This window comes from Hemiscyllium ocellatum, chromosome 1, assembly GCF_020745735.1.
Source record: "Hemiscyllium ocellatum isolate sHemOce1 chromosome 1, sHemOce1.pat.X.cur, whole genome shotgun sequence".
In the NCBI taxonomy this organism is placed as follows: domain Eukaryota; kingdom Metazoa; phylum Chordata; class Chondrichthyes; order Orectolobiformes; family Hemiscylliidae; genus Hemiscyllium; species Hemiscyllium ocellatum.
In genome coordinates, this window is record NC_083401.1 from 2,842,458 (window position 1) to 2,867,200 (window position 24,743).

The following is a 24,743-nucleotide window of genomic DNA, read 5'->3' on the forward strand; positions in this document are numbered from 1 at the left end:
CATTTTGCAAGATGTCACCATCTATTTCCCTACAGTCTGTATCTTTCACATCCATTTCCACAGTAAATACTGATGCAAAATATTCATTTAGTATCTCCCCCATTTTCTGTGGCTCCACACAAAGACCGCCTTTCTGATCTTTGAGGGGCCCTATTCTCTCCCTAGTTACCCTTTTGTCCTTAATATATTTGTAATATATTTGTTGTTTGTAATATACATAAATGATCTGGAAGAGGGCACTGTTGGTATGATCAGTAAGTCTGCAGATGACACAAAGATTGGTGGAGTAGCAGAAAGCATAAGGGACTGTCAGAGAATACAGGAGGATGTAGATAGACTGGAGTGTTGGGCGGGGAAGTGGCAGATGGCTTTCAATCCAGACAAATGTGAGGTGATACATTTAGGCAAGTCTAATTCTAGAGCGAATTATACAGTGAATGGAAGAGCCTTGGGAAAAGTTGATGAGCAGAGAGATCTGGGAGTGCAGGGCCATTGTACACTGAAGGTTGCTGCACAGGTGGACAGAGTGGTCAAGAAGGCATATAGTACATTTGCCTTCATTGGACGGGGTATTGAGTATAAGAGCTGGCAAGTCGTGTTAAAATTGTACAAGACATTGGTTCGGCCGCATTTAGAATACTGTGTACAGTTCTGGTCACCACATTACCAAAAGGATGTGGATGCTTTGGAGAGGGTGCAGAGAAGGTTTACGAGGATGTTGCCTGGTATGGAAGGTGCTCGCTATGAAGAGAGGTTGAGTAGGTTAGGATTGTTTTCATTAGAAAAAAGGAGATTGAGGGGGAACCTGATGGAGGTTTACAAAATCATGAAGGGTATAGGCAGGGTGGATAGAGACAAGCTTTTTCCCAGGGTGAAGGATTCAATAATGAGATGTCATGCTTTAATGTGAGAGATGGAAAGTTCAAGGGGGATACAGGCAGCAAGTACTTCACACAGAGGGTGGTGGGTGTTTGGAACGCGTTACCAGCAGAGGCAGGCACGGGAGATTCATTTAAGATGTGTCTGGACAGATACACGAGTAAACATACATAGAAACATAGAAAAATACAGCGCAGTACAGGCCCTTCGGCCCTCGATGTTGCGCCGACCAAATCCTACCTAACCTACACTAGCCCAATAACTTCCATATGCTTATCCAATGCCCGCTTAAATGACCATAAAGAGGGAGAGTCCACCACTGCTACTGGCAGGGCATTCCATGAACTCACAACCCGCTGCGTAAAGAATCTACCCCTAACATCTGTCCTATACCTACCATCCCTTAATTTAAAGCTGTGTCCCCTAGTAACAGCTGACTCCATTAGCGGTAAAAGGTTCTCAGTGTCTACCCTATCTAAACCCCTAATCATCTTATACACCTCTATCAAATCTCCCCTAAACCTTCTTTTCTCCAATGAGAACAGGCCCAAGTGCCTCAGCCTTTCCTCATACGATCTTCCTACCATGCCAGGCAACATCCTGGTAAACCTCCTCTGCACTCGTTCCAATGCCTCCACATCCTTCCTATGAGTAGGTGGGGAGCAGAGGGATACAGATGCTTTGGAATTGACCGACAGGTTTAGACAGTGGATTTGGATTGGCTCAGGCTTGGAGGGCCGAAGGGCCTGTTCCGGGGCTGTGAATGTTCTTTGTTCTTTGTTCTAACCGATCCCTGCAGAACACCACTGGTAACCAAGCTCCAGGATGAACACTTTCCATCTCCCACCACCCTCTGCCAGCTAATTCTGTATCCAGACAGACTAGTTTCCCAGTATTCCATGCCCCCTTACTTAATGAATCCACCATGGGGAACCTTATCAAGGTCCTTGATAAAATCCATGTACACCACATCAACTGCTCTCCCTTCATCAATGTCTTGTACAAGGATGTTGCCAGGGTTGGAGGATCTGAGCTACAGGGAGAGGCTGAACAGGCTGGGGCTGTTTTCCCTGGAGTGTCGGAGGCTGAGGGGTGACCTTATAGAGGTTTACAAAATTATGAGGGGCATGGGTAGGATAAATAGACAAAGTCTTTTCCCTGAGGTCGGGGAGTCCGGAACTAGAGGGCATAGGTTTTGAGGGAGAGGGGAAAGATATAAAAGGGAGCTAAGAGACAACATTTCCACACAGAGGGTGGTGCATGGATGGAATGAGCTCCCAGACAAAGTGGTGGAGGCTGGTACAATTGTAACATTTAAAAGGCATTTGGATGGGTATAGGAATAGGAAGGGTTTGGAGGGACATGGGCCAATTGCTGGGAAATGGGACTAGATTAGGTTGGGATATCTGGTCGGCATGGACGGGTTGGACTGAAGGGTCTGTTTCCATGCTGTACATCTCTCCCAACGTTTCGACTCTAATGTGTTATGTCACCAGCTCAAAGAATTCAATAAGCTTTGTGAGGCATGACCTGCCCCTCGCAAAACCATGCTGACTATCTCTAACCAAACTATGGTGTTCCAACTAATCACAAATCCTGTCTCTGAGAAACCTCTCTAATAATTTGCCCACCACAGATGCAAGCCTGATTATTCTGTAATTCCCAGGATTATCCTATTCCTTTTCTAATATGAGAGAATAACATTTGTCACACTCCATTATCTGGCACAACTCCCATGGACAGTGACAACGCAAAGGTCATCACCAAAGGCACAGCAATCTCTTCCCTCAGCTCCAACAGTAACCTTGGGTTTATCCCATCAGTCCCAGGGGATTTATCTATCCTTCTGTTTTTCATAATTTTCAGCCCATCTTCCTTCAAAACATCAACCTGTTTGAGCAAATCAGCCTGTTTCACGCAGTTAAGGGAAAACTAGCAAATTGGACTCAACATTGGCTCGATGGAAGGAAGCAGGAGATGATGGTTGGAGGCTGTTTCTCAGACTAGAGGCCTGTGAGAAGTGGTGTGCCACAGGGGTCAATGCTGGGACCCTTCTTATTTGTTATTTACGTCAATGATCTGGTGTGAATGTACAAGGCAGGATTAGAAGGTTTGTGGATGATACAAATCGAGGAGGTATCGTTGATAGTGAGGAGGGTTATCAAAACTTCCAGAGTGACCTTGATCAGATGGGGAAGTGGGCTGAGGATTGGTAAATGCAATTCAACACCGATAAGTCTGAGATGTTGCACTTTAGAGAATCAACCCAAGGTTGGACTTGTCCAGTAAATGGTCAACTCCTGTGGTGTGTTGTAGAACAGAGAGACCCAGGAGTACAAGTATACAGTTTGTTGTCACAGCTGGACAGGGCGGTGAGGATGGTATTGAGCATGCTGGCCTTCATCGGTCAAGGCATCAGGAGTTGGGACCTTATGTTACAGTTGTATAAGTCATTGGTGAGGCAACACTTGGAGTATTGTGTCCAGTTTTGGTCACCGTGTTATAGGAAAGACATTGTTAAACTGGAAAGAGTGCAAAGAGGGTTTACAAGGATATTGCCAGGACTAGTAGGCCTGAGTTATAGGGAGAGCCTGGCCAGGATAGGACTTTATTCCTGGGAACGTAGGGGAACGAGGGGTGACTTTATTGAGGTGTATAAAATCATGAGGGGTATAGGATAGGATGAATATATACAGTCTTTTTCCCAGGGATGGGGAATTGTAAACTTGAGGGCATTGGTTTGAGGTGAGAGGGGAAGGGTTTAAGAAGGCCCTGAGGGGTAATGTCTTCACGCAGAGAGTGGTCAGGATATGGAATGGGCTGCTTACACGGAGCCTCTCACACTGACAGGCTCTGATTCCCATTGACACACAATCTAGTCACAGAGACTGCCATGTTCACAGGCACTAACTCACACTGACACACAGTCATCATCATTTGCACGCTCTCCTCTTGTCAGACACTGACTCACACTGACACACAATTATCCTCACATTGAGGCTCATGTTGACAGATACTAACTCAGTGCCATGCACTCCAAATCACACTGAGACTCTCATTCTGACAGACACTTGCTCATCCTGACACACAACCACCCTCAGACTGAGTTTCTTCAACTGACAGAGTCATTCGCGATCATATACACGCAGAGTGCCACTCCTCCGTGCTTTCAGAGTATGTGAGGTACTGTCAGTCCGAGATACTATCACCCCCAGCTCAGCCTGTTTCTGAAACTCCACATACCCCTGTGTGTGTTGTCATGGGAACCCCGTTCACTGAGAGTTGTTCTGTTCCTAACTTCCCCCAGGAGCTGGGCCGGAGACAACAGAAGCTCAACTCCGTTCCACAGCTGCACAAGGACCAACCACCCGTGCTGCTGGTAAGTAATGTAACTCAATAAGCCTCTCGGTATTGTTTAAGTGATGAGTAAATTTGATTCCATGGCGTATAGTGTCCACAATGGTGACTGTATCTTTCTATACACCCAGACATACCTGTTACATTGACATTGACTGAGACTAACATTGAGAGACAGACACACACACAGACACAAATACACTGATATACACACAGACACACATACACTGACACCCACACACACAGACACACACATAGACACACATACACTGACACCCACACACACAGAGACACAAATCCACTGATACACACACAGACACACATACACTGACACCCACACACACAGATACACATACACTTACACACACACACAGACACACACACAGACACACATACACTGACACCCGCACTCACAGATACACATTTACACACAAATAGACTGATACACACAAGCACTGACACCCACACACACACAGAGATACACACATACACACAAATACACTGATACACACACCAACACACATACACTGATACCCACACACACAGATACACATACACTTACACACACACACAGACACAAACACACTGATACACACACACACACACACACTGACAGATACACACTGACAGACACAGTCACACCCTGGTGCCCGGAATGCTCATGCCCCTGCTGCCTTCATGGGTTGTTTTGTGGGTGATGGATCCCGTGGGTGATGGATCCCGTGGGTGATGGATCCCGTGGGTGCTGGATCCCGTGGGTGCTGGATCCCGTGGGTGATGGATCCCGCGGGTGATGGATCCCGCGGGTGATGGATCCCGCGGGTGATGGATCCCGCGGGTGATAGATCCCGCGTGTGATAGATCCCGCGGGTGATGGATCCCACGGGTGATGGATCCCGCGGGTGATGGATCTTCACTGGTTCGAGTCAAACCTGACACACAGGAAGGGGGTTGTGTTTGTGGAATGTCAGTCATCTCAGCTCCAGGACATCTCTGTCGGAGTCCCTCAGGGTAGTGTCCTAGACCTAACCACCTTCAGCTGCTTCATCAATGACCATCCCTCCACCACAAGGTCAGAAGTGGGGATGTTCACTGATGAATGCACAGTGTTCAGCATCATTCACCACTCCTCAGGTACTCAAGTAGTTCATGTTCAAATGTAACAAGATCTGCATGCGGTTCTGGTTGCCATATTATAGAAAGGAAATTATTAAACTAGAAAGAGCGCAGAAAAGATTCACAAGGATCCCAAATGGACTGGGAGTTTTGAATTATGAAGAGAGACTGGGCAGGCTGGAACTTTCTTCCCTGGAGCGTAGGAGACAGAGGGAACCTTGGAGGGGAACAGATAAGGTTAAAAAGCCTTTTCACACGGTAAGAGGGGTCTCAAACTAGAGGGAATAGATTAAAGGGGAGAGGGGAGAGATACAGAAGGGTTCAGAGGGGGATCTATTTCACAGAGAGGGTGGGGAGTGTCTGGAACAGGCAGTACCAGTGGAAGCAGGTCCACTTTCATAGTTGAAGAAACATTGAGACAGGTAAATGGATGGGATAGGTATGGAGGGATATGGACCAAACCCAGGCAAATGAGACTAGGTGAAACTGTGAATACTGGGCAGCATGGGGGTGTTGGCCCATTGGGCCTGTTGAAAATGTGTTGCTGGTTAAAGCACAGCAGGTCAGGCAGCATCCAAGGAATAGGAAATTCGACGTTTTGGGCATAAGCCCTTCATCAGGAATCCTGATGCTGCCTGACCTGCTGTGCTTTAACCAGCAACACATTTTCAACTGTGATCTCCAGCATCTGCAGACCTCGTTTTTTACCCATTGGGCCTGTTTCCATTCATGTTGACCTCCATGACTCTATCTGAACAATATCTTGGGTTGGGATGACAAGTGCTGAAAATGTGTTGCTGGTCAAAGCACAGCAGGCCAGGCAGCATCTCAGGAATAGAGAATTCGACGGTTCGAGCATAAGCCCTTCATCAGGAATGAGAGAGAGTAGCCAAGCAGGCTAAGTAACACTCATGCCACGCAAATGACCATCTTCAATAAGGGGCAATCTAACTTTCAATAGTGTTGCCATTACTGACTCCTCCACTATCAATATCTTGGGGGTTACCATTGACCAGAAACATAGAACAGTACAACACAGTGCAGGCCCTTCGGTCCTTGATGTTGTGCCAGCCTTTTATCCTACTCTCAGATCGGAGTAACCTACACACCCTTCATTTTACTATCATCCATGGGCCTATTCAAGAGTCGCTTAAATATCACTAATGTTAGCGAGTTTTGCAAAGGTTTGTAGCTCAGGTTGAGGTTCTGGATGTAGGCTTGCTCCCTTAGCCAGTAGGTGTACTTTCAGACATTTCATCACCATACTAGCCAACATCTCAGTGAGCGTCCAGATCACACATTTGTGGTGGAGCGGCTTTCGGTTTGTGTTTGAGTTTCCTTGGGTTGGTGATGTTATTTCCTATGGTGACATCATTTCCTTTGGAGATGTAGTTTCTCTTCTTTTTCTTAATGAGTGGTAAGTGGGATCCAAGTCAATGTGTTTGTTGATAGAGTTCCGGTTGGAATGCCATGTTTCTAGGAATTCTCATGTGTGTGTCTGTTTGGCTTGACCTAGGATGGGTGTGTTGTCCCAGTCGAAGTGGTGTCCTTCCTCATCCGTATGTGAGGATACTAGTGAGAGAGGGTCATGTCATTTCGTGGCTAGTTGGTGTTCATGTATCCTGGTGGCTAGTTTTCTGCCTGTTTGTCCAATGTAGTGTTTGTTTCAGTCCTTGCGCGGTATTTTGTAAATGACATTAGTTTTGCTTGTTGACTGTATAGGGTCTTTCAAGTTCATTAGCTGCTGTTTTAGTATACATAGAACATTACAGCACAGTACAGGCCCTTCGGCCCTTGATGTTGCACCGCCCCGTCATACTAATGTGAAGCCCATCCCACCTACGCTATTCCATGTACGTCCATTCGCCTGTCCAATGCACTTAAACTTGGCAAATCTCCTCCCGTTGCAGGCAAAGCATTCCATACCCTTACTACTCTCTGAGTAAAGAAACTATCTCTGACATCTGTCTTATACCTATCTACCCTCACTTTAAAGTTGTGTCCCCTCGTGTTTGTCGTTCCCATACTTGGAAAAAGGCTCTCCCTGTCCACCTGATCTAACCCTCTAATTATATTAAACGTCTCTATTAAGTCACCTCTCAGCCTTCTTCTCTCTAACGAAAACAGCCTCAAGTCCCTCAGCCTTTCCTCGTAAGACCTTCCCTCCATACCAGGCAATGGATTCCTGATGAAGGGCTTTTGCCCGAAACATTGATTTTCCTGCTCCTTGGATGCTGCCTGAACTGCTGCGCTTTTCCAGCACCACTCTAACCTAGACTCTGGTTTCCAGCATCTGCAGTCATTGTTTTTACCTAACATCCTACTAAATCTCCTCTGCACCCTTTCCAAAGCTTCCACATCCTTCTTGTCATGCGATGACCAGAAGTGTACACAATATTCCAAGTGTGGCCGTACCAGAGTTTTGTACAGCTGCAGCGTAACCTCATGGTTCCGGTACTTCAATCCGTCTATTAATAAAAGCTAAAACACTGTATGCCTTCTTAACAACTCTGTCAACCTGGGTGGCAACATTCAATGATCTGTGTACATGGACACCGAGATCTCTCTGCTCATCTACACTGCCAAGAATCCTACCATTAGCCCAGTACTTTGCATTCGGATTACTCCGTCCAAAGTGAATCACCTCACACTTGTCCGCATTAAACTCCATTTCCCACCTCTCAGCCCAGCTCTGTAGCTTATCTATGTCTCCCTGCAACCTACTACATCCTTCGTCACTAACTACAACTCCATTGACCTTTGTGTCGTTCGCAAATTTACTAACCCGCCCTTCTACACCCTCATCCAGGTCATTTATAAAAATGACGAACAGCAGTTGGTAGCAGTTGTGGGGTACCATGATGCCAAGGGGTCTGAGCAGTCTGGCGGTCATTTCCGAGATGTCTTTGATGTAGGGGAGGGTGGCTAGACTTCCTGGATGTTTTTTCTGCTTGTTTGGGTTAGTTGCGGAGAAATCAGCGGACTGTGTTCATTGGGTACCCATTCTTTTTGAATACACTGTATAGGTGATACACTCCAAAGAGTAACCCACCCAAACCCATTCCTCTGCCCTATTACTCTACAATTCCCCTAACTACTGCCCTGAACTCTATGGGCAATTTAGCATGGCCAATTCACCTAAACTGCACATCTTTGGACTGTGGGAGGAAATCGGAGCACCCAGAGGAAATCCACACAATCACAGGGAGAATGTGCAAACTCCACACAGACAGTTGCTTGAGGCTGAACTGGAACCCAGGTGTGTGGTGCTGTGAGGCACTGCAATCCACCGTGCCATCTGATCAGGTGGGCAGACAGAGACATGGAGTGGCAGGGAATAGAAGGAGATCATGTGCAGAAGGTGCCATTGGTCTTGAATGGCATTATGGTCAGCACAGACATCATGGATGAAATTGCCTGTTGCTGTTCCATGTTAACAATCTGCTGTCATTTACTTTAAGACCCAAGGGTGACACAGACCATCAATTCCAACAGTTTGCTCAGTATGTTTTTGCAAGTGATGCTGATTGTTGTCAGTACTGCCGATTCAATAAGGTCTTCACAGCTGTTACTGTCGGGGAGGGACAAGAGTCCGCCACCAGAACAATGACAACAAAATATTGCTGTAGAACTTGTGCCGTTTCTATCTTCCACGATTATCTCCTGGTTTTGTCCGATCAAATGATAAGACACCCAGATATAAAAGTGGTAGTAGGATGTTTGGGTTCTCAGACCAGGCCTGACATTGAATAGGAACATGGCTGACCTGACATTCTTCACGGCCACCTTCATCCCTTTCTCAGCAAACCTCAATTTCACCTCCGGGTCAAAAATCAATATTCATGTCCTCATTCAATCCGAGAGTCCTGCACTCTTTCTTTATTTATTCACACTGGCACTCCCGTTGTGACAGACATGAACACACACTGACACACAAGCATCCTCACACTAACACAGAACATTGACCAGAGAACAATACAGCACAGAACAGGCCCTTCGGCCCTCGATGTTGCACTGTCCTGTGAGCTATTCTCAGCCCATCCCCCTACACTATCCCATCATCATCCATGTGCTTATCCAAGGATTGTTTAAATCTCCCTCATGTGGCTGAGTTAACTACATTAGCAGGTCGGGCATACCACACCCTTATTACTTTCTGAGTAATGAACCTGCCTCTGACATCTGTCTTAAATCTACCACCCCTCAATTTGTAGTTATGTTCCCTCGTACAAGCTGACGTCACCATCCTAGGAAAAAGACTCTCACTGTCCACCCTATCTAATCCTCTGACCATCTTGTATGTCTCTATCCAATCCCCGCTTAGCCTTCTTCTCTCCAATGAGAACAGACCCAAGTCTCTCAGCCTTCCCTCATTAGACCTTCCCTCCAGACCAGGCAACATCCTGGTAAATCTCCTCTGCACCTTTTCCAATGCTTCCACATCCTTCCCAAAATATGGCGACCAGAACTGTCCACAATATTCCAAGTGTGGCCGCACAAGCATTTTGTACAGTTGCAGCTTGACATTACAGCTCCAGAACTCAATCCCTTCATAACAGCACTATCCACGTGGATGGCAACTTTCAGGGATCTATGTACATGGACTCCGAGATCCCTCTGCACATCCACACTACCAAGAATCTTTCCATTGACCCAGTACTCTGCCTTCCTGTTATTTTTCCCAAAGTGCATCACCTCACATTTAGCTGCACTGAACTCCATTTGCTACCTCTCAGCCCAACACTGCAGTGTATCCAAGTCCCCCAGCAACCTACCCTGTGGCATGTACTGATCCCTTTCTGTCGCTAAACTAGACATAACTACATCACGGTAGCTTTCTCCAAAGTGCTCACCTACAACTAAACCAAACGCCTGGCCTGGGTCATTCCCAAGCACCAGATCCAGTGTGGCCTCCCCTCTTGTCGGCCCTTCGACATACTGTGTCAGGAAACCCTCCTGTACACATTGGACACAAACTGATCCATCCGACATACTCAAGTTATAGCATTTCCAGTCAATGTTGGGGAAGTTAAAGTCCCCCATCATGACCAATGGGGGACTGCTCCTTTCACTCCTGCCCAGAACTGATTTGCCAATCCTCTGCTCCACAAACTTGGAACTTTGTGGATGCCTCTAAAAACAACTCCCAGCAATGTGACATTTCCTCTCCTGTTTCTAACCTCAGTCCACACCATCTCAGTAGATGAGACCTGGTCAAATGTTCGTTCAGTCACTGTGATACTATCTTTGATGAACAAAGCGACGCATACCCATCTTTTACCACAGTCCATGTTCACGAAGAAATATCTAAACCCTGGAACCTGCAGCATCCATTCCTCACCCTGCTCTATCCATGTCTCCGAAATGGCCACAACATCGAAGTCCCAGGTACCTATCCAAGCTGCAAGCTCACCCACCTTATTCCGGATACTTCTGGTGTTGAAGTAGACATACTTCAAACCAGCGGAAAACAATTTTACACGGAAAGATACGATGCTAACCAGAAACAGGAACATCCAAACACGGAGACTTTAACACTGAGAGAAAATAACTCTCACTTCCACAGAGGTCACTAACTTACAGAAAACACAGAAGCATCCTCACAGTGAGGAGACTATCTCACTCCCAGACACTGATACTGACACACTATCATCCTAACAGTGAGACTGTCACACTCCCAGACACTGATAATAACACACTATCATCCTCACAGTGAGACTGTCTCACTCCCAGACACTGATACTGACACACTATCATCCTAACAGTGAGACTGTCACACTCCCAGACACTGATACTGACACACTATCATCCTCACAGTGAGACTGTCTCACTCCCAGACACTGATACTGACACACAATCATCCTCACAGTGAGACTGTCTCACTCCCAGACACTGATACTGACACACGATCATCCTCACAGTGAGACTGTCACACTCCCAGACACTGATACTGACACACTATCATCCTCACAGTGAGGAGACTATCTCATTCCCAGACACTGATACAGAAACACTATCATCCTCACAGTGTGACTGTCACACTCCCAGACACTGATACTGACACACAATCATCCTCACAGTGAGACTGTCACATTCCCAGACACTGATACTGACACACAATCATCCTCACAGTGAGACTGTCTCACTCCCAGACACTGATACTGACACACTATCATCCTCACAGTGAGACAGTCACACTCCCAGACAATGATACTGACACACTATCATCCTCACAGTGAGACTGTCACACTCCCAGACACTGATACTGACACACTATCATCCTGACAGTAAGACTGTCTCACTCCCCGAAACTGATACTGACACACAATCATCCTCACAGTGAGACTGTCACATTCCCAGACACTGATACTGACACACAATCATCCTCACAGTGAGACTGTCACACTCCCAGACACTGATACTGACACACAATCATCCTCACCATGAGACTATCTCACTCCCAGACACTGATACTGGCACACTATCACCCTCACAGTGAGACTGTCACACTCCCAGACACTGATACTGACACACTATCATCCTCACAGTGAGACTGTCACACTCCCAGACACTAATACTGATACACTTTCACCCTCACAGTGAGGTCGTCACACTCCCAGACACTGATACTGACACACTATCATCCTCACAGTGAGACTGTCACACTACCAGACACTGATACTGACACACTATCATCCTCACAGTGAGACTGTCACACTCCCAGACACTGATACTGAGACACTATCACCCTCACAGTGAGACTGTCACACTCCCCGACACTGATACTGACACACAATCATCCTCACAGTGAGACTATCTCACTCCCCGACACTGATACTGACACACTATCATCCTCACAGTGAGACTGTCACACTCCCAGACACTGATACTGACACACTATCATCCTCACAGTGACACTGTCCCACTCCCAGACACTGATACTGACACATTGTCATCCTCAAAGTGAGACTGTCACACTCCCAGACACTGATACTGACACACTATCATCCTCACAGTGAGACTGTCACACTCCCAGACACTGATACTGACACACAATCATCCTCACAGTGAGACTGTCACACTCCCAGACACTGACACTGACACACTATCATCCTCACAGTGAGACTGTCACACTCCCAGACACTGATACTGACACACAATCATCCTCACAGTGAGACTGTCACACTCCCAGACACTGATACTGACACACGATCATCCTCACAGTGAGACTGTCTCACTCCCCGACAATGATACTGACACACTATCATCCTGACAGTGAGACTGTCACACTCCCAGACACTGATACTGACACACTATCACCCTCACAGTGAGACTGTCACACTCCCAGACACTGATACTGACACACAATCATCCTCACAGTGAGACTGTCACATTCCCAGACACTGATACTGACACACAATCATCCTCACAGTGAGACTGTCACACTCCCAGACACTGATACTGACACACAATCATCCTCACCATGAGACTATCTCACTCCCAGACACTGATACTGGCACACTATCACCCTCACAGTGAGACTGTCACACTCCCAGACACTGATACTGACACACTATCATCCTCACAGTGAGACTGTCACACTCCCAGACACTAATACTGATACACTTTCACCCTCACAGTGAGGTCGTCACACTCCCAGACACTGATACTGACACACTATCATCCTCACAGTGAGACTGTCACACTACCAGACACTGATACTGACACACTATCATCCTCACAGTGAGACTGTCACACTCCCAGACACTGATACTGAGACACTATCACCCTCACAGTGAGACTGTCACACTCCCCGACACTGATACTGACACACAATCATCCTCACAGTGAGACTATCTCACTCCCCGACACTGATACTGACACACTATCATCCTCACAGTGAGACTGTCACACTCCCAGACACTGATACTGACACACTATCATCCTCACAGTGACACTGTCCCACTCCCAGACACTGATACTGACACATTGTCATCCTCAAAGTGAGACTGTCACACTCCCAGACACTGATACTGACACACTATCATCCTCACAGTGAGACTGTCACACTCCCAGACACTGATACTGACACACAATCATCCTCACAGTGAGACTGTCATACTCCCAGACACTGATACTGACGCACGATCATCCTCACCATGAGACTATCTCACTCCCAGACACTGATACTGGCACACTATCACCCTCACAGTGAGACTGTCACACTCCCAGACACTGATACTGACACACTATCATCCTCACAGTGAGACTGTCACACTCCCAGACACTAATACTGATACACTTTCACCCTCACAGTGAGGTCGTCACACTCCCAGACACTGATACTGACACACTATCATCCTCACAGTGAGACTGTCACACTACCAGACACTGATACTGACACACTATCATCCTCACAGTGAGACTGTCACACTCCCAGACACTGATACTGAGACACTATCACCCTCACAGTGAGACTGTCACACTCCCCGACACTGATACTGACACACAATCATCCTCACAGTGAGACTATCTCACTCCCCGACACTGATACTGACACACTATCATCCTCACAGTGAGACTGTCACACTCCCAGACACTGATACTGACACACTATCATCCTCACAGTGACACTGTCCCACTCCCAGACACTGATACTGACACATTGTCATCCTCAAAGTGAGACTGTCACACTCCCAGACACTGATACTGACACACTATCATCCTCACAGTGAGACTGTCACACTCCCAGACACTGATACTGACACACTATCATCCTCACAGTGACACTGTCATACTCCCAGACACTGATACTGACGCACAATCATCCTCACAGTGAGACTGTCACACTCCCAGACACTGATACTGACACACTATCATCCTCACAGTGAGACTGTCACACTCCCAGACACTGATACTGACACACTATCATCCTCAAAGTGAGACTGTCACATTCCCAGACACTGATACTGACACACTATCATCCTGACAGTGAGACTGTCTCACTCCCCGAAACTGACACTGACACACAATCATCCTCACAGTGAGACTGTCACATTCCCAGACACTGATACTGACACACGATCATCCTCACAGTCAGACTGTCACACTCCCAGACAATGATACTGACACACTATCATCCTCACAGTGAGACTGTCACACTCCCAGACACTGATGCTGACACACTATCACCCTCACAGTGAGACTGTCACACTCCCAGACACTGATACTGACACACAATCATCCTCACAGTGAGACTCTCTCTCTCCCAGACAGTGATACTGACAGACAATCATCCTCACAGTGTGACTGTCACACTCCCAGACACTGATACTGACACACTATCATCCTCACAGTGTGACTGTCACACTCCCAGACACTGATACTGACACACTATCATCCTCACAGTGAGACTGTCACACTCCCTGACACTGATACTGACACACTATCACCCTCACATTGAGACTGTCACACTCCCTGACACTGATACTGACACACTATCACCCTCACATTGAGACTGTCACACTCCCTGACACTGATACTGACACACAATCATCCTCACAGTGAGACTGTCACACTCCCAGACACTGATACTGACACACTATCACCCTCACAGTGAGACTGTCACATTCCCAGACACTGATACTGACACACTATCATCCTGACAGTGAGACTGTCTCACTCCCCGAAACTGATACTGACACACAATCATCCTCACAGTGAGACGGTCACATTCCCAGACACTGATACTGACACACAATCATCCTCACAGTGAGACTGTCACACTCCCGGACACTGATACTGACACACAATCATCCTCACCGTGAGACTATCTCACTCCCAGACACTGATACTGACACACTATCATCCTCATAGTGAGACTGTCTCACTCCCAGACACTGATACTGACACACTATCACCCTCACAGTGAGACTGTCACACTCCCAGACACTGATACTGACACACTATCATCCTCACAGTGAGACTGTCACACACCCAGACACTAATACTGATACACTATCACCCTCACAGTGAGGTCGTCACACTCCCAGACACTGATACTGACACACTATCATCCTCACAGTGAGACTGTCACACTCCCAGACACTGATACTGACACACTATCATCCTCACAGTGAGACTGTCACACTCCCAGACACTGATTCTGAGACACTATCACCCTCACAGTGAGACTGTCACATTCCCCGACACTGATACTGACACACTATCACCCTCACAATGAGACTGTCACACTACCAGACACTGATACTGACACACAATCAACCTCACAGTGAGACTATCTCACTCCCCGACACTGATACTGACACACTATCATCCTCACAGAGAGACTGTCACAATCCCCGACACTGATACTGACACACTATCATCCTCACAGTGAGACTGTCACACTCCCAGACACTGATACTGACACACTATCATCCTCACAGTGACACTATCCCACTCCCAGACACTGATACTGACACATTGTCATCCTCACAGTGAGACTGTCACACTCCCAGACACTGATACTGACACACTATCATCCTCACAGTGAGACTGTCACACTCCCAGACACTGATACTGACACACAATCATCCTCACAGTGAGACTGTCACACTCCCAGACACTGATACTGACACACTATCATCCTCACAGTGAGACTGTCACACTCCCAGACACTGATACTGACACACTATCATCCTCACAGTGAGACTGTCACACTCCCAGACACTGATACTGACACACTATCATCCTCAGAGTGAGATTGTCACACTCCCAGACTCAGATATTGACACACTATCATCCTCACAGTGAGACTCTCATTCCCAGACACTGATACTGACACACTATCATCCTCACAGTGAGGAGACTATCTCATTCCCAGACACTGATACTGACACACTATCATCCTCACAGTGAGACTCTCATTCCCAGACACTGATACTGACACACTATCATCCTCACAGTGAGGAGACTATCTCATTCCCAGACACTGATACTGACACACTATCATCCTCACAGTGAGACAGTCCCAGTCCCAGACACTGACACTGATACTGACACACTATCATCCTCACAGTGAGACTGTCACACTCTCAGACACTGATACTGACACACTATCATCCTCACAGTGAACTGTCACACTCCCAGACACTGATACTGACACACAATCATCCTCACAGTGAGACTGTCTCACTCCCCGAAACTGATACTGACACACAATCATCCTCACAGTGAGACTGTCACACTCCCAGACACTGATACTGACACACTATCATCCTCACAGTGAGACTGTCACACTCCTAGACACTGATACTGACACACTATCACCCTCACAGTGAGACTATCTCACTCCCAGACACTGATACTGACACACTATCATCCTCACAGTGAGACTGTCACACTCACAGACACTGATACTGACACACTATCATCCTGACAGTGAGACTGTCACACTCCCAGACACTGACACTGATACTGACACACTATCATCCTCACAGTGTGACTGTCACACTCCCAGACACAGATACTGACACACTATCATCCTGAGAGTGAGACTGTCACACTCCCAGACACTGATACTGACACACGATCACCCTCACAGTGAGACTGTCTCACTCCCAGACACTGATACTGACACACTATCATCCTCTAGGTGTGACTGTCACACTCCCAGACACTGATACTGACACACTATCATCCTGAGAGTGAGACTGTCCCATTCCCAGACACTGATACTGACACACAATCATCCATACAGTGAGACTGTCACATTCCCAGACACTGATACTGACACACTATCTTCCTCACAGTGAGACTGTCACACTCCCAGACACTGATACTGACACATGATCATCCTCACAGTGAGACTGTCTCACTCCCAGACACTGATACTGACACACTATCATCCTCACAGTGAAACTGTCACACTCCCAGACACTGATACTGACACACTATCTCCTCACAGTGAGACTGTCACACTCCCAGACACTGATACTGACACAATATCATCCTCACAGTGAGACTATCTCGCTCCCAGACACTGATACTGACACACAATCATCCTCACAGTGAGACTGTCACACTCCCAGACACTGATACTGACACACGATCATCCTGACAGTGAGACTGTCTCAGTCCCAGACACTGATACTGACACACTATCACCCTCACAGTGAGACTATCTCACTCCCAGACACTGATACTGACACACTATCATCCTGACAGTGAGACTGTCTCAGTCCCAGACACTGATACTGACACACTATCATCCTCTCAGTGAGACTGTCACACTCCCAGACACTGATACTGACACACTATCATCCTCACAGTGAGACTGTCACACTCCCAGACACTGATACTGACACACTATCATCCTCACAGTGAGACTGTCACACTCCCAGACACTGATACTGACACACTATCACCCTCACAGTGAGACTGTCACATTTCCAGACACTGATACTGACACACAATCATCCTCACAGTGAGACTGTCACACTCCCAGACACTGATACTGACACACTATCATCCTCACAGTGACACTGTCCCACTCCCAGACACTGATACTGACACATTGTCCTCCTCACAGTGAGACTGTCACGCTCCCAGACACTGATACTGACACACTATCATCCTCACAGTGAGACTGTCCCTCTCCCAGACACAGATACTGACACACAATCATCCTCACAGTGAGACTGTCCCAATCCCAGACACTGATACTGACACACTATCATCCTCACAGTGAGACTGTCACACTCACAGACACTGATACTGACACACTATCATCCTCACAGTGAGACTGTCACACTCCCAGACACTGATACTGACACGCTATCACCCTCACAGTGAGACTGTCACATTCCCAGACACTGATACTGACACACTATCACCCTCACAGTGAGACTGTCACACTCCCAGACACTGACACTGACACACAATCATCCTCACAGTGAGACTGTCACACTCTCAGACACTGACACTGACACACAATCATCCTCACCGTGAAACTATCTCACTCCCAGACACTGATACTGACACACTATCACACTCACAGTGAGACTGTCACACTCCCAGACACTGATACTGACACACTATCATCCTCACAGTGAGACTGTCACACTCCCAGACACTATAACTGATACACTATCACCCTCACAGTGAGGTCGTCACACTCCCAGACACTGATACTGACACACTATCATCCTCACAGTGAGACTGTCACACTCCCAGACACTGATACTGACACACAATCATCCTCACAGTGAGACTGTCCCACTCCCAGACACGGATACTGACACACTATCACCCTCACAGTGAGACTGTCAGACTCCCCAACACTGATACTGACACGCTATCATCCTCGCAGTGAGACTGTCACAATCCCCGACACTGATACTGACACACTATCATCCTCACAGTGAGACTGTCACACTCCCAGACACTGATACTGACACACTATCATCCTCACAGTGACACTGTCCCACTCCCAGACACTGATACTGACACATTGTCATCCTCACAGTGAGACTGTCACATTCCCAGACACTGATACTGACACACGATCATCCTCACAGTCAGACTGTCACACTCCCAGACAATGATACTGACACACGATCATCCTCACAGTGAGACTGTCACACTCCCAGACACTGATACTGACACACTATCATCCTCACAGTGAGGAGACTATCTCATTCCCAGACACTGATACAGAAACACTATCATCCTCACAGTGTGACTGTCACACTCCCAGACACTGATACTGACACACAATCATCCTCACAGTGAGACTGTCACATTCCCAGACACTGATACTGACACACAATCATCCTCACAGTGAGACTGTCTCACTCCCAGACACTGATACTGACACACTATCATCCTCACAGTGAGACAGTCACACTCCCAGACAATGATACTGACACACTATCATCCTCACAGTGAGACTGTCACACTCCCAGACACTGATACTGACACACTATCATCCTGACAGTAAGACTGTCTCACTCCCCGAAACTGATACTGACACACAATCATCCTCACAGTGAGACTGTCACATTCCCAGACACTGATACTGACACACAATCATCCTCACAGTGAGACTGTCACACTCCCAGACACTGATACTGACACACAATCATCCTCACCATGAGACTATCTCACTCCCAGACACTGATACTGGCACACTATCACCCTCACAGTGAGACTGTCACACTCCCAGACACTGATACTGACACACTATCATCCTCACAGTGAGACTGTCACACTCCCAGACACTAATACTGATACACTTTCACCCTCACAGTGAGGTCGTCACACTCCCAGACACTGATACTGACACACTATCATCCTCACAGTGAGACTGTCACACTACCAGACACTGATACTGACACACTATCATCCTCACAGTGAGACTGTCACACTCCCAGACACTGATACTGAGACACTATCACCCTCACAGTGAGACTGTCACACTCCCCGACACTGATACTGACACACAATCATCCTCACAGTGAGACTATCTCACTCCCCGACACTGATACTGACACACTATCATCCTCACAGTGAGACTGTCACACTCCCAGACACTGATACTGACACACTATCATCCTCACAGTGACACTGTCCCACTCCCAGACACTGATACTGACACATTGTCATCCTCAAAGTGAGACTGTCACACTCCCAGACACTGATACTGACACACTATCATCCTCACAGTGAGACTGTCACACTCCCAGACACTGATACTGACACACAATCATCCTCACAGTGAGACTGTCACACTCCCAGACACTGACACTGACACACTATCATCCTCACAGTGAGACTGTCACACTCCCAGACACTGATACTGACACACAATCATCCTCACAGTGAGACTGTCACACTCCCAGACACTGATACTGACACACGATCATCCTCACAGTGAGACTGTCTCACTCCCCGACAATGATACTGACACACTATCATACTCACAGTGAGACTGTCACACTCCCAGACACTGATACTGACACACTATCACCCTCACAGTGAGACTGTCACACTCCCAGACACTGATACTGACACACAATCATCCTCACAGTGAGACTGTCACATTCCCAGACACTGATACTGACACACAATCATCCTCACAGTGAGACTGTCACACTCCCAGACACTGATACTGACACACAATCATCCTCACCATGAGACTATCTCACTCCCAGACACTGATACTGGCACACTATCACCCTCACAGTGAGACTGTCACACTCCCAGACACTGATACTGACACACTATCATCCTCACAGTGAGACTGTCACACTCCCAGACACTAATACTGATACACTTTCACCCTCACAGTGAGGTCGTCACACTCCCAGACACTGATACTGACACACTATCATCCTCACAGTGAGACTGTCACACTACCAGACACTGATACTGACACACTATCATCCTAACAGTGAGACTGTCACACTCCCAGACACTGATACTGAGACACTATCACCCTCACAGTGAGACTGTCACACTCCCCGACACTGATACTGACACACAATCATCCTCACAGTGAGACTATCTCACTCCCCGACACTGATACTGACACACTATCATCCTCACAGTGAGACTGTCACACTCCCAGACACTGATACTGACACACTATCATCCTCACAGTGACACTGTCCCACTCCCAGACACTGATACTGACACATTGTCATCCTCAAAGTGAGACTGTCACACTCCCAGACACTGATACTGACACACTATCATCCTCACAGTGAGACTGTCACACTCCCAGACACTGATACTGACACACAATCATCCTCACAGTGAGACTGTCATACTCCCAGACACTGATACTGACGCACGATCATCCTCACCATGAGACTATCTCACTCCCAGACACTGATACTGGCACACTATCACCCTCACAGTGAGACTGTCACACTCCCAGACACTGATACTGACACACTATCATCCTCACAGTGAGACTGTCACACTCCCAGACACTAATACTGATACACTTTCACCCTCACAGTGAGGTCGTCACACTCCCAGACACTGATACTGACACACTATCATCCTCACAGTGAGACTGTCACACTACCAGACACTGATACTGACACACTATCATCCTCACAGTGAGACTGTCACACTCCCAGACACTGATACTGAGACACTATCACCCTCACAGTGAGACTGTCACACTCCCCGACACTGATACTGACACACAATCATCCTCACAGTGAGACTATCTCACTCCCCGACACTGATACTGACACACTATCATCCTCACAGTGAGACTGTCACACTCCCAGACACTGATACTGACACACTATCATCCTCACAGTGACACTGTCCCACTCCCAGACACTGATACTGACACATTGTCATCCTCAAAGTGAGACTGTCACACTCCCAGACACTGATACTGACACACTATCATCCTCACAGTGAGACTGTCACACTCCCAGACACTGATACTGACACACTATCATCCTCACAGTGAGACTGTCACACTCCCAGACACTGATACTGACGCACAATCATCCTCACAGTGAGACTGTCACACTCCCAGACACTGATACTGACACACTATCATCCTCACAGTGAGACTGTCACACTCCCAGACACTGATACTGACACACTATCATCCTCAAAGTGAGACTGTCACATTCCCAGACACTGATACTGACACACTATCATCCTGACAGTGAGACTGTCTCACTCCCCGAAACTGACACTGACACACAATCATCCTCACAGTGAGACTGTCACATTCCCAGACACTGATACTGACACACGATCATCCTCACAGTCAGACTGTCACACTCCCAGACAATGATACTGACACACTATCATCCTCACAGTGAGACTGTCACACTCCCAGACACTGATGCTGACACACTATCACCCTCACAGTGAGACTGTCACACTCCCAGACACTGATACTGACACACAATCATCCTCACAGTGAGACTCTCTCTCTCCCAGACAGTGATACTGACAGACAATCATCCTCACAGTGTGACTGTCACACTCCCAGACACTGATACTGACACACTATCATCCTCACAGTGTGACTGTCACACTCCCAGACACTGATACTGACACACTATCATCCTCACAGTGAGACTGTCACACTCCCTGACACTGATACTGACACACTATCACCCTCACATTGAGACTGTCACACTCCCTGACACTGATACTGACACACTATCACCCTCACATTGAGACTGTCACACTCCCTGACACTGATACTGACACACAATCATCCTCACAGTGAGACTGTCACACTCCCAGACACTGATACTGACACACTATCACCCTCACAGTGAGACTGTCACATTCCCAGACACTGATACTGACACACTATCATCCTGACAGTGAGACTGTCTCACTCCCCGAAACTGATACTGACACACAATCATCCTCACAGTGAGACGGTCACATTCCCAGACACTGATACTGACACACAATCATCCTCACAGTGAGACTGTCACACTCCCGGACACTGATACTGACACACAATCATCCTCACCGTGAGACTATCTCACTCCCAGACACTGATACTGACACACTATCATCCTCATAGTGAGACTGTCTCACTCCCAGACACTGATACTGACACACTATCACCCTCACAGTGAGACTGTCACACTCCCAGACACTGATACTGACACACTATCATCCTCACAGTGAGACTGTCACACACCCAGACACTAATACTGATACACTATCACCCTCACAGTGAGGTCGTCACACTCCCAGACACTGATACTGACACACTATCATCCTCACAGTGAGACTGTCACACTCCCAGACACTGATACTGACACACTATCATCCTCACAGTGAGACTGTCACACTCCCAGACACTGATTCTGAGACACTATCACCCTCACAGTGAGACTGTCACATTCCCCGACACTGATACTGACACACTATCACCCTCACAATGAGACTGTCACACTACCAGACACTGATACTGACACACAATCAACCTCACAGTGAGACTATCTCACTCCCCGACACTGATACTGACACACTATCATCCTCACAGAGAGACTGTCACAATCCCCGACACTGATACTGACACACTATCATCCTCACAGTGAGACTGTCACACTCCCAGACACTGATACTGACACACTATCATCCTCACAGTGACACTATCCCACTCCCAGACACTGATACTGACACATTCTCATCCTCACAGTGAGACTGTCACACTCCCAGACACTGATACTGACACACTATCATCCTCACAGTGAGACTGTCACACTCCCAGACACTGATACTGACACACAATCATCCTCACAGTGAGACTGTCACACTCCCAGACACTGATACTGACACACTATCATCCTCACAGTGAGACTGTCACACTCCCAGACACTGATACTGACACACTATCATCCTCACAGTGAGACTGTCACACTCCCAGACACTGATACTGACACACTATCATCCTCAGAGTGAGATTGTCACACTCCCAGACTCAGATATTGACACACTATCATCCTCACAGTGAGACTCTCATTCCCAGACACTGATACTGACACACTATCATCCTCACAGTGAGGAGACTATCTCATTCCCAGACACTGATACTGACACACTATCATCCTCACAGTGAGACTCTCATTCCCAGACACTGATACTGACACACTATCATCCTCACAGTGAGGAGACTATCTCATTCCCAGACACTGATACTGACACACTATCATCCTCACAGTGAGACAGTCCCAGTCCCAGACACTGACACTGATACTGACACACTATCATCCTCACAGTGAGACTGTCACACTCTCAGACACTGATACTGACACACTATCATCCTCACAGTGAACTGTCACACTCCCAGACACTGATACTGACACACAATCATCCTCACAGTGAGACTGTCTCACTCCCCAAAACTGATACTGACACACAATCATCCTCACAGTGAGACTGTCACACTCCCAGACACTGATACTGACACACTATCATCCTCACAGTGAGACTGTCACACTCCTAGACACTGATACTGACACACTATCACCCTCACAGTGAGACTGTCACACTCCCAGACACTGATACTGACACAATATCATCCTGACAGTGAGACTGTCACACTCCCAGACACTGACACTGATACTGACACACTATCATCCTCACAGTGTGACTGTCACACTCCCAGACACAGATACTGACACACTATCATCCTGAGAGTGAGACTGTCACACTCCCAGACACTGATACTGACACACGATCACCCTCACAGTGAGACTGTCTCACTCCCAGACACTGATACTGACACACTATCATCCTCTAGGTGTGACTGTCACACTCCCAGACACTGATACTGACACACTATCATCCTGAGAGTGAGAATGTCCCATTCCCAGACA